General features: G+C 41.1%; 1 protein-coding gene across 3 annotated transcripts in view; it reads right to left on the bottom strand.

Moving 5' to 3' along the window:
• Positions 1–20,684, bottom strand: part of IQGAP2 (IQ motif containing GTPase activating protein 2) — a 511,872-nt gene that overhangs the window by 474,410 nt on the left and 16,778 nt on the right. The gene's annotated exons all lie outside the window — the stretch shown is intronic.

Here is a 20,684-nt window from a genome sequence, read left to right as displayed (position 1 = left end):
TCATTGCACCAACTTCTTTATTCCATTGGAAAAAAATATTTTGGGGTGTGCCTTCAGCCAGGAATGCAAAGCTTCTTTGACCTCGTCATCGCTTCCAATCTTCATCCTCTCAAAGTGTCCTTCAAGGGTCCAAACAGATGATATAATCAAAAGAAGCAAGATCAGGGCTGTATAGAGGATGCTGTAAGATCTGAAATCTCAATCTAAGCATGGTATCAAGAGTTGCAGTGGCTGTGTGAGGGCGTGCGTTATCATGAATGAGAAGAATGCCTTTAGACAAAAGTCCTCTGCGACAGCTCTGTATTTTTGGCTTCAGCTCCTCCTCCAACGTTGCACTGTATTGGACACTATTCACTGTTTAACACTTTTTCTGATAATGATCCAAAATTGGTCCATTCATATCCCAGAAGAGTGTGAACAGGACCTTTCTAGTGGAGGGTTGAGACATTAACTTCTTCTTGACCGGAGTGATCTACAACGCCAATGCTTTCAGGCTCATAGTGATGCACCCAGGTTCTGTCCCTTGTAACGATAGGTGCTAGATAGAGGGGGCTCACTAGACTCTCCCACCAACCAGACCCCCCCCCCCCCACCCCTACTATGGTATAATGAAGAAGCAGCCTTCTCTATCGTTATGCGGTGCCAAAAGGCTGTGGAAGTCTGCACAAGAATCATCTTGTGCTCAGTCAGCATCCTAGGCACCGACTGTGCATACAGCTTGTGATATTTATTTAATCTATTTTCTACACCAAGAGAGCTCAGAACAGTTTACATGAATTTATTCAGGTACTCAAGCATTTATCCCGGTCTGTCCCAGTGGGCCCACTATCTACTTCAGAACCTCAGTGACAATAGTATGTGCAGATCCAATACCAGAACTTCTAAAGAAATACACCTGTTTTCAAGAATAATGACGTCAGCATGATCTACCTTCTCATCAGTGATGGCCATGCTGGGACAACCAGAACATTCCTCATTAGGGATTGATGTTCACCCATTTTTAAAAGCATCTAACCACTCATACACTCTTCTCTCACCAATATAAGCATTTCCGTAGCATTATTCTATAAATTTCATGAGGTTTCATACCCTCTGACCACAAATATCTGATGGCTGAAAACACCCTCATATAAAGTCCTTATAGTGAGGTGACTGGCATCTAGCTCTCATGGATAACAACCAAGGGAGAGAGGGGGGTTTTCATCCTGTACTGTTTGGCTGAATGTGAACTTTAACAAATATTTGTTTTGTATGAATTGTATAAGTTGTTGGGTCATCCTGTTTGCATAAAGCTTAATAAATATGCAGCATATATAGCAAGCTTTTGATGACAGCAACTGGTCTTTCCCATCTCAAACCGAGATCATCCTCTGGTTCAATTTTTAATAAGGGAAAAGCCATCTGATAGTTGCTGCAGCATACATGCAAAACTATTTTACATCTGGAAAGCAACTCCAGGACCTAACCAAGCTAGACAAAAAATATATATCATTTAAATTTCCGTTTCATTGGACTTCTGACAAGAAAACCGTCTCCCTTTTATCAAGCAGCGGGCTTCATTACAAAGCTGGTTTTGGTTACTTAGCAAGTTTTATTTATGCTGATTGAACACATCTGCAGATCTGGAAACACACAAAAAGACCAGATCCATATGCCATCAGAAAACAGAGCTGGCACTTTTCAACTAGAAGTCCTGATATTTCACCTTGTTCAGCAAGTTTCAACTCTGGGGTTGTAGAATCCCCCTCCCCCCCCAGTCACATTTTCATGTTTCAACAAAATTTCAAGTCTAAATCCTATAAACCTTTGTGGCCAAGTATTAGTTTTCATGCTACTTAAAACATTTACAGGCCCTGGGCAGAGATGTTGTCAAGAGCTTTACTTTTTGTCAGGAAAATAATTCATAGGTCTGTCACTCCCTGCTCCCACAGCACCAAGCCAAAAGGTATTCTTCTCCATAATTACTAAGGGCACTGCAGGGTCCAATGCAAGGAGAATATTCTGGTGTCTACAAGGGCTGAAGTCTGAATCGGAAGTCATGGAGTTAGAAGCAATTTTTGGGTTACTGGAATTGGTGAAAATGTGCCAACTCCAACTTTGATTCCTAACACAGTTAAACTGTATGTCATGCAAATATGTTTAAATTTCTTATTTCAAAAACAGTAATTTGATTAACCCTTTTTTCAGGATGTTTTACTTTTAGAATATATTTTGATACAAGTTCTTTGATGCTTACAAAACATAATTTATATTTATATTAGTGAAAGTAGCACCTAGAAAATGACACAGGGACAAGGTTTGCCCCAGTCCATGCCCCATCCCTGTGAACTCTTGTCTGATCCCAGCCACACAAAACTCAAGTAGTTATATTATATTGAAATCATTTTATTAAAGTACAGAAACAAACATTCTGTACAACTGTTAGTTATTTTATAAATCACAACTACAGAACAAGGAACAACAAAACCCCGTCTCCCCCCTCAGTACCAGCAGTCCCAAGACTTCAAACCCCCCTTCCTCAAAACCCTGAAGTACAGAGGCAGTTCTGAGCCGTGAACCCCATCTCCCTCCTGACCTGAAGCACTAGTGTGGTAGTGGTCCTGAGCCTCAACTCCCCCCTCCCTCTCTCAAGCTCCCAAGCAACGTCAGAGGGAAGGCTTCCAGATGAGGCATGGGACGTGCAAGGTGCAATTAGTACCATTATGGGGGGCAGGGTCTGGGGTGGAGATTGGGTAGAGATGGGTGGGGTTTGGCCCACAACTTAGCCCAGTGTTCTTCAACCATCAGTCTATGGACTGATGCCGGTCCATAGAATAATTCTTTTATTTCTGCCAGTCCATAGGTGTAAAAAGGTTGAAAAACACTGTGCTAGGTCATGAAATAAAATATGATCACTGAAACAGGTAAGGGTGGGGATAGACTTATATGACTGTCACCATCACTATCCTCTGCAATGATAAAGAATATTACAAACAGTTGCAAGGGAAAACACTTTTAGATTATACCTGGAGAACACTTGCCAGTCTCCACGCACAGGTGTCTGGGTCTTGGGCATTTAGGGAGAGGGATTTTATACCAATCCCTTCTAAAGATTCATCCTCCTCTATTACTTCAAGAGAGCTGTTTCCTTGTTTTACTAATGGTGGGTGGTTTATCATTATTACAAAATATCTAGAAATGAAGAAATGTGGAAGTAGCGTCATTCTCACCGTTGGCAAGTCAAATCCGTACAAGACAAAAATACCTGCTACAGAAAGTTCTAGAAAGATAACGCTCACTCAGACCAATACCTGTAACAGACAAAGTCATGCAGAGAAAGAAGGGAGTCCTATTCTCACCACATATAAAAAGACCCTAAGTAACCATAGTAACAAAAATGCACTCACCACATATAAAAAGACCCTATGTAACCATAGTAATTAAAATGCACTCATGTGACCCAGCAATATAAAAGTGACATCCCTTTATGTTAGTCATACGTAGATTTGAGGCGCGACATAACTACGACGTGCGTACGTCGTGCGCATGATCTCATTGCACATGCGTGATTGTCATGCACACAAATGTCTCTCGCGTTCTTGTCTCGCGCTCATTTATCCTGTGCGTAATTGTGTTGCGTGAGATTTGCTCAGTTATTGTGTGCGTGATTGCATTTGCGAGCAATTGTTGCACTGAAATGTATGCGCGTATTTGACTACGCGTATTTGTCTTGCCACCCAAAATGCTGCATAGAAAAATCATGCTAACAGAATACCTCCATCACACACAGAATACAAATGCTAAATCCATAATAGCTGACCAAAAATGATAAACACAAAATTAAAATCCAAAAGAAGCCTCACCTTGCATGTAGTACAACACCTATACAGATATATAAATAAAGGAGTTGAAGTTGGAGTCAAAATGGAGATACCATAAATTAAGGAGTCAAAGGTTTTATGTACCGACTCTACAGCCCTGGTGTCCCTACCCAGAACTGCCCCTTGGACACACAAGTTGTCCCATCACTTTGCTGCTTATTTTAGAAAATTATTCAGATTTAATGTCAGCTGACCCTCAAGGGGCTCAAGTGGCTTACAGACATCAGTGATGAGCACTATAGGTTAATAACGGTATGGGGTCAAAATTCAGCTGGTAGTGCTTAGTGTTTTGCCGACTGCCACTGGCATTATAGCCAAAAATTCAATGCCACGCTATGTCTGGGCTCAAGCATTGAAATTTCTAGGTTTACAGAGCCAGGAAAACCATAGCTGGCCAAGTGCCATATTCAGCACCGAACTAGCTATGGGGCACCACATAAAGATAAGATTATCTTATATGGTCCTATTTATGTTCTTACCTTGGCTGGTTAAATGGTGAATATTGACATTTAACCTGCCAAGTGCTGATTCTACCACAGAATGCCCCCAAAATAGCCAGTTTTGAGTCAGCCACTAACTGGACATTTTCCGTGGCATTAACTGGTTAAGTGTTATTTGGATAGCCTTCAAATTAAAGTAAAGATGCATATAATGTACTGTATTTGCATACATCTAAAAGGAAGTTTATATCACTCTGCATATATATGATATAATTAAAGAGAAAAAAAAACAAAAACCCACACACACTTACAGAAGTATGTTCAGATTTCAAAAGTAGCTTTAACTGGTTAACAAAATCATCTAAGATCAGCACAGATGGCTCAAACCTTAGAAGACTTCTTAGAACACACAGACACCCCACCACTTCAGTTTTCACTGGATTCAAAATCAAATCATTTCATATCTCATCAATCCGTGAATCTTCCAAGGCAAAAATAGTCCATATCTAAGTTTCCCAGATTGATCTACACCCAGTCAAAAGACCTGGATATCATCAAAGCCAAGGCAAAAAAACAAAACAAAAACAAACAGGAAATGCATATTCAGTAACAGGGCTAATTTAGCCATCCCTTGCAGTATCTAAAAACTCTTGGAACCTCTAAATTTAATATTTTTAAAGAGATGAGAAGGCTAAATACAGTATATGATAAATTTATCACATCCAAAGCTGCCTTAAAAAGCTTGCTAAACGCGCCACCATAGCCCGACCAAACTCCCACCAATGTGCCACACTACTCCTACTTTATCTACTCACCATCAAGATCTGCACAGCTGACCCAATTTACTCTGCCCCTATTCCTCACTCCTCACACCGCATGGTAAAATCCAAATTTCACACCATCACATCACACACGCCTTGCAACCATCCAGAAATAAGTTCACCCACGGACACAGGTTCTTCCCCACCTCAATTCCCCCCCCCCCTCACACAAATCAACCAAGCCCCGCAAAAAAATACATAGAACACTGAAAAAACTAGCCTACTCTCACTATCCCCCAACAGACCTCACTAACACCCAGGCCCTCCAAGGATTCTACCTAAACATAAGATCGATGAGAAACAAATCCATTCTTATCAAAGACTGGCTAACCGAAACCAACCCCGACCTAGTCCTACTCACGGAAACCTGGCTGCTATCAGATAAAGACATTATTATCAAAGATTGTCTTCCCCAAGGATTCAAGATCTTATCCCTAGCCAGAACTTGGGGAAGGGGAGGAGGACTAGCAATAATCTACAGAGACCACCTAAACTGCACCACTCTCAACTCCAAATCTTCCCCCAACTCTGAAACACTAGCCATCTCACTAACCTCAAAGTCATTGGCCTCCTCCCTAACAGTCACACTGTTCTACATCCCACCCAATAAATGGACTTTAGCCAAGGAGGACTTCGCAGAATGCCTACTAACTAACTCATTAGCAAGTCCATACAACCTATTATGCGGAGACATCAACATTCACCTGGAGCAGACAGACCAGCCAGATATATCAGACTTCTGGTCACTAATCTCCCAACTAGGATACTTCAAACCCCCACCCACCAAAACCCACGAAAGAGGCCACCAACTAGACCTGGTGACATTCGCCACCATGAACAAATCAATCCCAAATTCCTCTGGAACCAAGACAACTGGTGTGACTCCCTATGGTCCGACCATAAACTATGCAGCTTTACCATTCAGGGCCAACAAAAAACCAACAAAAACAGCAAAAAAAGAAACACCAAAACTCACACCTCCAGAGGTAAGATCGACCCGGTCGAATTCTGGTCCCACTATGAAACCACTGTTAAACAAAATGAAGAACTAGACCAACTTATGACCTCCTGGACCAAAGACAGCACAAACATTCTAGACGAAATAGCCCCCATAAAAACACGTAGAATCAGAACCCCAATTCAAGAGGGATGGTTTGACTCAGAGCTACTATTGTTAAAAAAGGACCTTAGAAAATTAGAAAGAATTTGGATTAAATCTGGAACCCAGGAGCACAGAGTAGCTTGGAGACTCAAACTAAAAAACTACAAAAACCTCATCACGGAAAAACGAAAAAATTTCTACGCCCACAAAATCGGAAATGTCACAAACAGTAGCAACCTCTTTAAACTGGTCAACGACCTCTACAACCTAGAGACACTCACCGAAAACCACGATGACGAATCTTCATTAACCGCTAACACCCTAGCAGACTTCTTCAACTCTAAGACACAGAAACTAAGATCATCGTTAACTTCCCCCCCAAACCCCCACGGGGACTTCCCTATCCTGCCGGACACAGACAGGACTACATGAGACCCAGGGTCCAGAACGGACCTAAGCTGGAATCAATTCACTACCATCGACTGGCATACCTTCAACAAATACACCAACTCCTTCTGCAGACTGGATACCTGCCCCCCACACATCCTGAAAACTGCACCGATCCACTTCAAAGCCAATAGGCTGGCTTGGACAAACCACCTTCTATCCACAGGAAGCTTTCCAGCAGAACAGGGCCACATTTCGATAACCCCAATCATAAAAAACACAAAAGAACCACCCAACTCACCGTCTAATTACAGACCAATTGCAAGTATCCCACTATTCACCAAAATAACTGAAGGGGTGGTAAATACCGAGCTAACCACATATCTGGAAAAATTCAACATCCTAAATGAAAATCAATCAGGTTTCCGCTCTGACCACAGTACCGAAACCATCATAGCCTCTCTACTAGACAATTTACACACACTCTTTAGCCAGGGCTCCAGCGCATTGATCGTGCAACTCGACCTGAGCAGTGCTTTCGACTTAGTTGACCACAACATTCTCTTAGACTGCCTTGCACTCATCGGCATCTCCGGCCAGGTCCTCAACTGGTTCCAGGGATTCCTAAGAAACAGATCATACCGAGTATTTAAAAATGACTCCTTTTCATATAGCTGGGACAACTCCTGTGGTGTTCCGCAGGGCTCCCCCCTGTCCCCCACCCTGTTCAATGTCTACTTGCCTCCCTGGGTAATCTTCTGCAGAGCCACAAACTCAAATTCTTCATCTACGCAGATGACATCACAATAGTCATCTCGCTATCCAGCTTCACACCAGAATTCCTCACCTCCCTCTCAAATACTCTCAACCATATAGAACTCTGGATGCAATCCTACAGACTGAAACTAAACCCCGACAAAACAAAATTTTTCCTTGCTAGCCCCAAAGACAAAATCTTAGACACCACAATCCAAGTAAAAGGATCGACCTTTCCCCTCGAACAAACCCTAAAATTACTAGGAGTCACACTGGACAAACACCTAACTCTGGAGAAGCACACCGACAATATAGTTAGGAAAAGCATCTCGGCGCTCTGGAAATTACGCACCATAAAAAAATATTTCGACGACACGTCAATCTGCCTTCTAGTCCAATCCTCCATTCTTAGCATACTAGACTATTGTAATATCATTTACCTGAGCTCCACGAAGAAAAACACCAGAAGACTCAGAATGATCCAAAACACCGCTGTCCGCCTTATATTCGGCTTGAAAAAATGGGACCATGTTACCCCTTTCTACCACAAACTTCATTGGCTGCCATTGGAATCCAGAGTCCTATTTAAATTTGCTTGTTTCTGCTACAAAACAGTATTCGGCCTAACCCCAAACTACATCAACCCACACTTCATCCTGAATAACAGAAACAAGAACCCCCGCAGAATCCAGTTATTTGCTTTCCCCTCCCTAAAACTCTGTCACTCCAATAAATTCTTCGACAAAACCCTCACCTTCCAGGCCGCCAAGCTAAACCCATGGATAGCCCAATTAATCCTCGAGGCTCCAACCTACCTCAGCTTTAGAAAACTACTCAAAACACACCTCTTCCAACGCCACGACACTTAATGGCCCCCCTCCTCATAGATCCCCCCTCCTCCCCTTCTATCTCGCCCCCCTCCTCCCCCCGACCCACCTTTTTCTTCTCCCCAATCTTATCTTCTCCGCTGCCTGCATCCCTGCTCATTTCAACACCTAACTCCACGCAACTCTGTTCAATTATTACTTAACTGCATGTAACTATGTTTAATTAATGTGAACCACATGTAACGATGCACGTAACTATATTTAATTAATGTGAACCACATGTAACGATGCACGTAACTATATTTAATTAATGTAAATCTGTTCAACCAACTCTTAACTGCATGTAATCCATGTTTAACTAATGTGAACCGCCTAGAACTCACTGGGTCTGGCGGTATACAAGAATAAAGTTATTATTATTAAACATGCTGCATATTTTTAATTTTTTTAAATTTATTTAAACAGCAGGGTGCCCCAACACTTTATTTATAAAACTACTATAAAAGTAGTTACAGATCTATATTCAGCATACAGTACAGAATGAAAGTAACCCCCCACCCCAGTTGTTTCTTCTTTGTGGGATAGATTTGGTACCAGTCACCTCATTAGAAAGATTTTACACAACCCCAAATCCCCCAAGCCCATCCTCAGTGATGCATCACCACATGGGTGAAATTACAAAAAAAAAAAAAAGGGACAAGTATAGCAGGTATGTAATTCCATAACCATAATTTCTGCTTTACATGTCAAAGGCCTTTGAAAGTTTCCCTCTAGTTGTAGTACATAGCAGCCTATGTAACAGCAAGATATATACATTAGTGTAAATAAGGAGTATACCACAAGTGTGGTACATACTCAAAAGTGCAGCCTCCCTGTGTAATCCAAATTATCTATCATACACATTTAGACAGGAGGCAGCAGCCCTGGCTATGCCACAAAGCCACCATCTCATTTTCTAGGCACACACTCCCACAGATCATCATATTGATGTGTACCCAATAACAGGTCATAAGCAAATGCATCTTTTCCATTTCATAAGTCTGCAATTGAAAAGCATCGACACAACATCTCCAAATGCTAGAGGGTATGAGTAACACGTTTTACCCTTTCAAATAAAAGTCTTATCCATCCTACACAGATGAAAGAACCAAGTGCCAAGAGTTTGGTAAATGAGAAAGTATATTACAACAAAAAAAAAGATCAGCATGAAAGAGACTTCTGCTACATCAAACAAAGCTTACCAATTTAATTTTCTCAGGAATTTGTACACAAAGTAAAAAAAAAAAAAGTGGAGAACCCTAATTCCTAGAAAATATAAAGTTAACTTAAATACCCAAGTTGTTTAAAGTACCCTTCACATAAAATGCAGCCAGTAAGCTGATGAAGCCATACAACACTCATATACTGTAGAAGAAAGGCCAGCTACAGGAGTAGCTTACATGGATAGTGCAGTGGTCAGAGAACAAGTTCCATGTGACTGAGCTGAGTAAATCACAACAATCCACTGCCTCAGGTCCAAAATAAATACCTGTACATATGTAAAACTGCTTGGATTGAAACCAAGCAGGCAATATATCAAATTCCATTCCCTTTCCCACATAGTTAAGCAGCAAACCAGATTGACCTTCTGACAATACAAAATCTGCACACTTCAGAGGTTGCTACTACCAATTATTCTATAAAAAGGGGTAAGAACAATTCCTCCTCCCCCATATATGTTTCATGCCTCATCATGTTTTTTCTATACATAGCTAAGCTGTCATTCTCCCCAGTCAACCCAGTTTACTTAAACACTGGCATAAGTGCAGGGTGGATCAGCCAGTTACCTCAATGGTTCTGTGAGCAGTCAGTTATAATAATAATAATAATAACTTTATTCTTATATACCGCCAAACCGCAACAGGCGGTTCACAACAAAGTAAAGCTGGACATTCAGCGAATATGTACAAGTCTTAAAAGATATTAGTTTTTTTACAAATCATAAGAGATACATAGTTGTAATTTAAAAACAATAGAACGCTTAAGTTATGAATTTGTCAAATAACTGTGTCTTTACTAATTTTCTAAAAGAATAATAAGAGGAGACACCTGGCAAAATTTTACCAAACCAGTCATTAATTTTGGCTGCCTGAAAAGAGAAAGTTCTCTCAAGAAATTTCTTAAAAACGACAAGATTTTTATGGTAGGATATGTAAATAAGTGAACTCTATATGTAGGCTTATTGGAGTAGTTCAAGAAGAAATGGGAAACATGGTACCTGGAGACATGCCAAAGAATGATTTAAAACAGATATATGCAAATTTGAATAAAACTCTGGCCTCCATCAGCAACCAATGTAGTTTTTGGTAATAAAGGTTGGTATGCTCCCATTTTTTCAGGCTGAAAATCAACCGTACAGCAGTGTTTTGAACCACTCTTAATTTTTGTAAAAATTTTCTTATAAGCGCCCAAGTAAATTATATTACAGTAGTCAAGAATACTTAATATAGATGACTGAACTAACAAGCGGAATGATTCTTCGTTGAAATATTTCTTAATGGTTCGGAGTTTCCATAGAATCAAGAAACATTTTCTAAGTAACAGATCTATATGATGTTCCAAATTAAGGTGCCGATCTAATGCCACTCCCAATATTTTTATAGACTGATCAATAGGATAGTCAAAACCATTCTGATGTATCAATGTTTCTTTGATCTTATCGTTGAGGCTCACAAGAAAAAATTTAGTTTTTTTGAGGGTTCAATTTTAATTTGAAATCAATCATCCAAAGTTCAATCTGATTCAGAATGGTGGCTATATAATATTTTATCTCAACTGTCAAGACATGTTAACGGAATAACTATGGTGATATCATCAGCATAGATATAAAATCTGAGTTTTAAACTTTGCAAGTGTATAAGCATAATCCAACATGTCAAGTGCCAATAGAGTCTGGATATTTCCTGAAAAGATGGGGGCAACCTGACTGTATAGCTGTGGTTCCCAAACCTGTGCTAGGGGAACCCCAGCCAGTCAGGTTTTCAGAATGTCTGTGCAATGAGTATTTATGAGTTAGATAGTAACATAGTAGATGACAGCAGATAAAGACCCGAATGGTCCATCTAGTCTGCCCAATCTGATTCAATCTAAAAATTTATTGGGTTTTTTCCTTCTTCTCCTTAGCTATTTCTGGGCAAGAATCTAAAGCTCTGCCCGGTACTGTTCTTAGGTTCCAACTACTGAAGTCTCCATCAAAGCTCACTTCAGTCCATCTTCACCCTCCCAGCCAATGAAGCCCTCCCCAACCTATCTTCCCCCAAACGGCCATATACAGACACAGACCGTGCAAGTCTGCCCAGTACTGGCCTTAGTTCTTTAACATTTACTATTATTTTCTGATTCTAGATCCTCTATGTTCATCCCACACTTTTTTGAACTCAGTCACCGTTTTCCTCTCCACCACCTCTCTCGGGAGCACATTCCAAGCATCCACCACCCTCTCCGTAAAGAAGAATTTCCTTACATTGCTCCCATCCCTCAAGCTCAAATTATGTCCTCTGGTTTTACCATTTTCCTTTCACTGGAAAATATTTTGTTCTACGTTAATACCTTTTAAGTATTTGAATGTCTGAATCATATCTCCCCTATCCCTCTTTTCCTCTAAGGTATACATATTCAGGGCTTCCAGTCTCTCCTCATACGTCTTTTGTTGCAAACCTCCTATCATTTTCGTCACCCTCCTCTGGACCGCTTCAAGTCTTCTTACATCCTTCGCCAGATACGATCTCCAAAACTGAACACAATACTCCAAGTGGGGGCCTCACCAACAACCTGTACAGGGGCATCTAACACCTTCGTTCTTCTACTAGTTACGCTTCACTTTAAACAACCCAGCATCCTTCTGGCAGCAGCCACCGTGTTGTTGCACTGTTTTTTCGCCTTTAGATCTTCGGACACTATCACCCCAAGGTCCCTCTCCCCATCCGTGCATATCAACCTCTCCCTTCCCAGCATATACGGCTCCTTCCAATTATTAATCCCCAAATGCATTACTCTGCATTTCTTTGCATTGAATTTTAGTTGCCAGATTTTAGACCATTCCTCTAACTTTTGCAGATCCTTTTTCATGTTTTCCACTCCCTCCTCGGTGTCTACTCTGTTACAAATCTTCGTTATCATCCACAAAAAGGCAAATTTTTCCTTCTAACCCAGTGGTAGGGAACTCCGGTCCTCGAGAGCCGTATTCCAGTCGGGTTTTCAGGATTTCCCCAATGAATATGCATTGAAAGCAGTGCATGCAAATAGATCTCATGCATGTTCATTGGGGGAAATCCTGAAAACCTGACTGGAATACGGCTTTTGAGGACCGGAGTTCCCTACCCCTGTTCTAACCCCTCAGCAAACATATTGAACAGGATCGGCCCAGAACCGAACTCTGAGGGACTCCACTACTCACCTTTCCTTCCTCCGAGCGACTTCCATTAACCACCACCCTCCGCAGTGTGCAAATTAACTCCTGAATATTCATTGTGGATATCCTGAAAACGTGACTGACTAAGAGTCCCCTAGGATATTTGGAACTACCACTGTACAGAGAAGAGGGATTATACTGCTGCCTCTGCAGGATATGAAAGACACAACAACACCAGAAAGATCTCGAAAATATTCTAAACTGAAGTGGAAACACCTCTAGCCAAGACATCCTTACACTAAGAGTCACTGACCAGATGAAAGGAGAGCTTCCATGGTGATTTGGTAAAAGCCTAAGGTTTTACTAAATCACCATTTGACTCCTTCCTCCCACTTTCAAAGAAATAAAACTCTAAGCCAGAAAGATCTAATCAAAGTGAAATCTTTGAGAAAATGCTAAAATGTCTTTCCAGTTACACAAGGTGGGAAAAAGGTGTATCTCAGGAAAACTCAAGAAAAATGCTATTAACTTAAAAAAAGATATTGTTAGGATGAGTAAGTGAAGACAACTTAATATTAATCATTCATTTACAAACCAAACCAGAGCTGATTTTTGTTACTTTAAAAATTAATTTTGTGCTGCCTTCTCACAAAAATAAAAACAGACTAATCATATGAGTGGAAGCAAGTTTTTTTCAGCTTGAAAACATGCAAAGAAATTTAAAATATGTAAGGAAAGACTTTACAGTAACGTTTAGATTTTGGTCATGCCTTCCTCAGAAGTTCAAGATGAATTTTATCCAGCCCCATAGAGCTCACAACCTATTTGCATTTTGAGGCAATGAAGAAGGGCTAAATGACTTGAGCAGTGGCAATGTCTTTTGAAAAATAATTTTCTATGGGAGGAGAATAAAATCCGAACACCCTGCACATTATATATGTATGTTTGTGCCCCAGAATCCAAACTCTGCTTTGGAATTCAAACATCCTGAACATTGTATGTGTGTGTTTCTGCTCCTAAAATCCAGTGTATTTACTGTAAAAATTTGAGTTTGTGGGACCCAGGAACAGATTAATCCAGTTTCCATTATTTTCAATGGGAAAAATTGTCTTAGAACTCAAACGTTTTGGAACTTGAACTGGGTTCTGGAACGGATTAAGTTCGGATTCCAAGGCATCACTGTATTTAGTGTAATGTTATTCTTTTCAAACACCTGTTGCTCCTGCTATATCAACTCAAGACTAAAAGAGGAAGCACAGACCTCTATGAATTGGAGACACGTTTCATGGTGCTCACAAATTAAACCTCGATACTAAATTATTATCAACCATGAAAATGATGATAATAATAATAGCTTTATTTATATCCCATCATACCCTTTCAGTTCAAGATGGTGTACAACAAGAGGTGCTGTAAGGACAGCGAGGTAACTCCAATTAGAATTGGGGAGGGGTGGAAAGACAGTTATGTGATGAGGTAGTATAGGGTAGGAGGAAGAGGTGTGTAAAATGAGGTAGGTGTCATGCAGATTTGGAGGATCAGGTAAATTTGTCAAATGGGTGGGTTTTTAGTGATTTTTTGAAAGAGTAGTATGTTAGAGAGTTCAGGATTAGGTCACTTAAGATGTTGTTCCAGATCCTTGCTTGAAAGGAGAGTGTTCTGTTGAGGAATCTTTTGAATTTGCATCCTTTGGGAGAAGGGAATGAGAACAGCAGTGTTCCGCGTGAGAAGTGGAGTTTGTTTCAGGAGGTAGGTGGGTGTATTTACATAATACTTCAAAAGTGTAGAAGTTACCATCAAAAAGACAAGGGAGTTTAACAAATCCTGGGCAACACTGGTTTACTTTACTAAATGCACCAGTAAGGCAATTTCCAATGCTATCTAGTTCAAAAGTCTTTAGACCCATGTCATCCAGAATTTCCTGCAATCACCATGTTCCTCCCATTCTTCCTCCTACTTCTTGATCCCAACCATTTTTGATACTGTGGTATAAATGCTGTAAATAAAATTAATAAATCCTATTCAAAAGACCATGGCCCTGCCATGCTCCAGCTGTGATAACTATGCAAGGATGCTTTGTAGATCAAATTCCTAAGCATATCTGTGCTGACTCCTGATATTTTTAAGGTTATTAAGCCACTCACTTCAAGTGCTTCAGCTTGTACAGAATACAGCTGCCCTTTTACCGACAGGCATTACTTGTTATAATCATTACTTTCTTATAATCATAACACCCCCCCCCTATTTATACTCATTACAGTAGTTGCCTGTATTATTGAGGATTTAACTTAAAGTACTAAATTCAATACTATACACAATGTATGATGAGTTCTGAAAATTTAATAAACTTGAATGATCATTGTGACTTACAATTTTCTATTCCACCTACCAGATGTGAATATCTAGGACGCTAACAATTTAAAATAGAGAGTTGCGCGGGGACAGAAATCCCACCCGTCCCCACCCGTCCCCGCCAAAGTCCCACCCGTCCCCACCCGTCCCCGTGAGGACTCTCACCCGTCCCCACCCGTCCCCGCGAGGAATCCCTCCATCCCCACCCGTCCCCGTGAGGAATCCCCTCCGTCCCCGCGAGGAATCCCCTACGTCCCCACCTGTCCCTATAAACTACAGAAATAGTTATTTCATTTAATTATGCTACTGAATTAAAGGCTCTGGTAGAAACCCATTTAAAAATAAGCAAAAAGACTTTATTAATTTGGAAATATTAATTGGGAAGAATACATACTTTGTAAACGGGTTTCTACCAGAGTCTCTAATGTTTATAAATTTTTATCAACACAACTAATATACTACTTTATCCTTAAGCAAAAAAAAAAAAAAATAATAATTTTTTTCCTACCTTTATTGCCTGGTTTCTGCTTTCTTCATGTTCTCATTCAATTCCTTCCATCCACTGCCTCTCTTCTCTCTGTGTCTTCCATTTGCTCTGTTACTGTGCCTCTCCCTTTCTCCCCCCTCCCAAATTGGTCTGGCACCCATCTTTTTCCCTCCGCTCCCCCCATAGTCTGGCACCTCTGTCTTCTTCCCTGCCAGCGTCTTCTTCCCATTCCCTCTTCCCCATTTCCTTTCAGTGTCCTTCTCCCCCACCATCTTCCCCATGTCCTGTCAGGCAGCATCCTTCTCCCCTCTCTGCCTTCCCCATGTCCTTTCAGCGGCCTTCTCCCCCCTCTGTCTTCCCCATGTCCTTTCAGTGGCATTCTCCACCCCTTTGTCTTCCCCAGTGCTTTCAGGGTCCTTCCCCCCCTTCCTCCCGTTTACCCCATGTCCTTACAGCGTTCTTTTCCACCCCTTTGTCTTCCCCAGTACTTTCAGCGGCCTTCTCCCCCCTTAAGCGTCTTTTCTTCTCCACTCCACCTTTCCTCCCTCCCTGCCTCCACCTTTGTGGCGCTTTTGCACCCCGACCGACAACAGAACAGGCCCGGTCGGACAAATCTCCCTGTCCTGTAGCCGCGAATCTAAATTACCTTCTTACAGCAGCTGGAGTAGTGAAGCTGCTGTAAGAGGTAATTTAGATTCGCGGCTATAGGGCAGGGAGATTTGTCGGCCGGGCCTGTTGTCGGTCAATCGGGGGACCTGACCGGCTGTGCACATTCTCCGGGGCGGACCGCCCCCTCCCCCCTCTTTCGTACGCCATTGCCTTCTTCCTACCTGCCCTGCAGCACACAGCCGACCGGAAGTCTTCCTGATGTCAGCGCTGACGTCTGAGGAAGGGAGGGCATTGCTTAAGCCCTCCCTCCGACGTCAGCGCTGACATCGGGAAGATTTCTATTCGGCTGTGTGCTGCGACAGGGCAGGTAAGGAGGAGACTACCCTCGCGGCTCGACCAACCCCGCAGCGATCCAACCCCGCAGGAACCCTGCGACCCTCTGAGGCGTCCCCACGGGATCCCCGCGACCCTAGGGGGTGTCCCTATGGGATCCCCGTGACCCAAAGGGGGAACCCGCGGGATCCCCGCGGGTCCCGCGGGATTCCCGTCATCCCCGTTCCCGTGCAGCTCTCTAATTTAAAAGAGGGGATAGGGATAGTGCAACGTAGTAAGATAGGATAATGTGGGGTAGAGGGCAAAACTACAGTGTCAATAGGAAAGGTGGGGGGGAGGGAGGATCATGTTAGGTCAATATTTGTGTGTCTGACCTATCTGGGCATCATAGTTAGCAAAGATATAAGTCAAGGAGATATATTTTAATATTAACAAGACTTTTCTTTTTAAATTGCCTAAGGCACTTTTAAATCTATCAAGAGAAGATTGGGTCCTCAAGTGTAGAGGTAATAAATTCCACAATCCAGGGCCTTGTTGGAACAACGAGCAAGGTGATTAAATTTGCAGATGACACTAAACTGTTCAAAGTTGTCAAAACGCATACAGATTGTGAAAAATTGCAGGCAGACCTTAGGAAATTGGAAGACTGGGCGTCTAAGTAGCAGATGAAATTTAATGCGGACAAATGCAAAGTGTTGCACATTGGGAATAATAACCCGAATCACAGTTGCCAGATGCTAGGGTCCATCATGGGGGTTAGTGCCCAAGAAAAAGATCTGGGTGTTATTGTAAACAATACGATGAAACCTTCCACCCAATGTGTAGCAGCAGCCAAAAAAGCAAAAGGATGCTACGAATTATTTAAAAAGGGATGGTTAACAAGACTAAGAATGTTACAATGCCCCTGTATTGCTCCATGGTGCGACCTCACCTGGAGTACTGCGTTCAATTCTGGTCGTATCTCAAGAAAGATATAGCAGCATTAGAAAAGGTTCAAAGAAGAGCGACCAAGATGATAAAGGGGATGGAACTCCTCTTGTATGAGGAAAGACTAAAAAGGTTAGGGCTCTTCAGTATGGAAAAGAGATAGCTGAGGGGAGATATGATTGAAGTCTACAAAATCCTGAGTGGAGTAGAATGGGTACAAGTGGATCGATTTTTCACTCCGTCAAAAATTACAGAGACTAGGGGGACAGTCAAAGTTACAGGGAAATGCTTTTAAAACCAAATAGGAGGAAATATTTTTTCACTCAGAGAATAGTTAGTCTCTGGAATGCATTGCCAAAGGTTGTGGTAAAAGCGGATAGCATAGCTGATTTTAAGAAAGGTTTGGACAATTTCCTGGAGGAAAAGTCCATAGTCTGTTATTGAGAAGGACATGAGGGAAGCCACTTCTTGCCCTGGATCGGTAGCATGGAATGTTGCTACTCCTTAGGTTGGGCTTGATGGACCACTGAGGTGAGGATAGGGAGCAGGGGTTTCTATCAAGTGAGGAGCTATAGCAACACAAAGTTTATCATTGCTTCCAGTTACAATCTTTCTACTGCATTTGGACTGTTGTTCAAGTCTTTCTGCACAGAGTTCAAAGGAAAGCGCTCCCCCCCCCCCCTTCACAAGACCATTCAGATAAGAGTTTCAGGCAACCAAGCTAGAGTGGACTGTATTCTATTTAAAAAAAGATTAAGTACTTGATATTTTAAAGGCCTTGTTTGGGAGTTAATGATTAACAATGTGGAGAGAGAGTGGAGTAGATAAGTATTTTATTGATTGTCCAACTAAATTCATCCATAAAAACTAGCTGCATGCTCTGTAATACAAAGTTGCTCAAAGGATTTTTGTTCCTTTTATCAAGTTCCAACAGAGCACCAGCTTACTGGTACATTTTTCTGCCTAGATGCATCTATTAATTTATAACAGAATTACAGACCATGTAACCTGCAAGTGTCTGAATATTATTATTGTTTATTCAATTGTGTGTATGTCTAGATATCAAATGAGAGGTACAATCTTATTCAAGCCAGATTTCCATTTTTTGGCAAATGCTGTGGCTATCGATTAAAAACGCAAATTTCTTCCCCTTTTCCTGCTCGGCCTTTTGCAGCAGAATTCAGTAAGTGTAAATACTTAGAATTTAAACCTAATCTAAAGGTTCTCATCCCCCCTCCCAAAGGACCATTAACCAATCAGGTTTCAGAACTGCCCAACTGAATATAATGAGATTTCCAAACAAATGAGCCTCCTACATATTCACCTGTATCTCATGTATTCATTTTGGTAATCCTGAAAACCCAACTTGACAAGTTTACCTCAGGAAAGAGTAGGGAGCTGTGGTGGTTGAATATAGCAATTTCTTCCCATTCGAGCAAATGAGTGTATAATTACAACTAGGCAGACTGGATAAGTCAATTGATCTTTTTCTGCTGCCATTTACTATGTTACTTTGGAGGAGATTGGCTAGCAATAGAGAGAGAGAACTATTGTCTAATGAAATATTTCTTGGCTTTGTAGACAAGTTTCCTACTGATTAATCATAATTTTAACACCAAAATAATTAGAACCACTTTGGCTCTCTTCCATTCACATATGCTTCCCTCCAACTCAATGCATCTTAACATCAGTGCAACGCACCATCAAAATTTGGAGTTTTGGGAAGAGATCACTGCCCTTCTCTCTAATCTTATCTTAGTATTTCTGAGTCACACAATGCCTATACAAGTTCAAGGCGACTTACAATATAAAGAATTACAGAACGTATATGCTACATTATAGCAGTTTGAGGAAGGCAGAGAAATAAGAAGAGAGAATGGAGGTTCTATGACTAAACTGGTGTAGCACTTGAATAGAGTGTGGGATTTAGTGACATTAGGTATTTCTAATTAGGCGTCTACAGTGTGTATACTTTCAAAGAAAAGAGTTTCTAATTTCTATCGGAATCTGTTGTAGAATGTTTCCATCTTGATGCCAGTCAGGAGGTTGTTCCAGGTCTTGGTGCCAAGGTATGTGAAGAGCGAGTCAAATATTTTTTGCGTATAGGATTTGGAACATTATGCACTATAGTTTGAAGGTGATACAAGTTTTGACAGGCAGCCAACGTAAGTTCTTATAGTAAGGCGAGATGGAGTCAAAATTGATTTTAGTTTGAATATCAGTCTGACTGCTGTGTTTTGAATCATCTGTAGATTGCTTAGGGAAGTAGAGTTTAGACCCACAAAGAGGGCGCTGAAATAATCCAACTGGGACAGTATAAGGATGTGTCAATACACCAAAGTGGCGCTCTTGAAAAAAGGGTCCGATAAGTCTTCGTCTTCTCATGTTATCGGTGGTTTTCCTCCTTAGGTTAGATATGAGATTCATATAATAGGGTGGGAGTTGAGCATGACTCCAAGAACTTTGGACAACTTGTTGATTATCCAGCATGGATCCCGAGGTTATTGTTACAGCAGAAAGAGCCATGTGTGTAACGTTACGAAACCATAAAACTTTGGTTTTGTCCGCATTTAGTCTGTAATTTGTCTATTCCATTTGATATTAAGTGCTGTGTCATCAGAGTCCCAATTAATTGGGATAAGTAGAAAAATGTCATCTGCAAAATATGCATTCATTGTTGTCGAATTTGATATGGCCTAGTGAGCTCATACGAGGTTATAGCAAGCTGATAAAAAGGTTATAGAGAATAGGTGATAACGGTGATCCTTGCGGTGCACCACAGAATGCTTGTCGGTTTTTTTAAAACACTTCATCTTTGTAGACAAAATGTTATTTAACTATGCATTGTTCCAAGGCAGACTTTTTGAGACCATTAGACCTAATAGAAATCAATTCTATGTAAGATCCAGTCAACTAAAGGTCTCATAGTATTATTTCACAAGGCTTTATTATTCTCAAGAATATTAATGTTTTGCAGATCAATACTGACAACATTGGGAATGATCAATGGGAAATAATTGGGACTGCATCATCTACCTTTCAAAGGCTCAATATACCGTAAATGGAAATGGAGATTGTCCTAGACTTCTCAAACTCCACAGGATAAGAATATATTCTGCTAAATGCTAGAGGAACTGTGGGGAACTTGGCAGTTTTAAAACACTTGTGGCGAGACTGCTCCAGGTTCCTCCTGTTTTGAACAGGTGGAAAGAAGAGGAAACGAGAGCTGGCATGGTTAAAAGGTGAAGTGAAAAAGGCTATTAGAGCCAAAAAAAAATCCTTTAAAGAATGGAAAAAGGATCCAAATGAAGAAAATAAGAAAAGACACAAGCACTGGCAAGTTAGATGCAAAGCATTGATAAAGAAATATGAAGAGAAACTTGCAAGAGGCAA

Source organism: Geotrypetes seraphini, chromosome 1, assembly GCF_902459505.1.
Source record: "Geotrypetes seraphini chromosome 1, aGeoSer1.1, whole genome shotgun sequence".
In the NCBI taxonomy this organism is placed as follows: domain Eukaryota; kingdom Metazoa; phylum Chordata; class Amphibia; order Gymnophiona; family Dermophiidae; genus Geotrypetes; species Geotrypetes seraphini.
The sequence above is the reverse complement of the archived record's forward strand: the minus strand, read 5'-3'. Positions and strand labels throughout refer to the sequence as shown.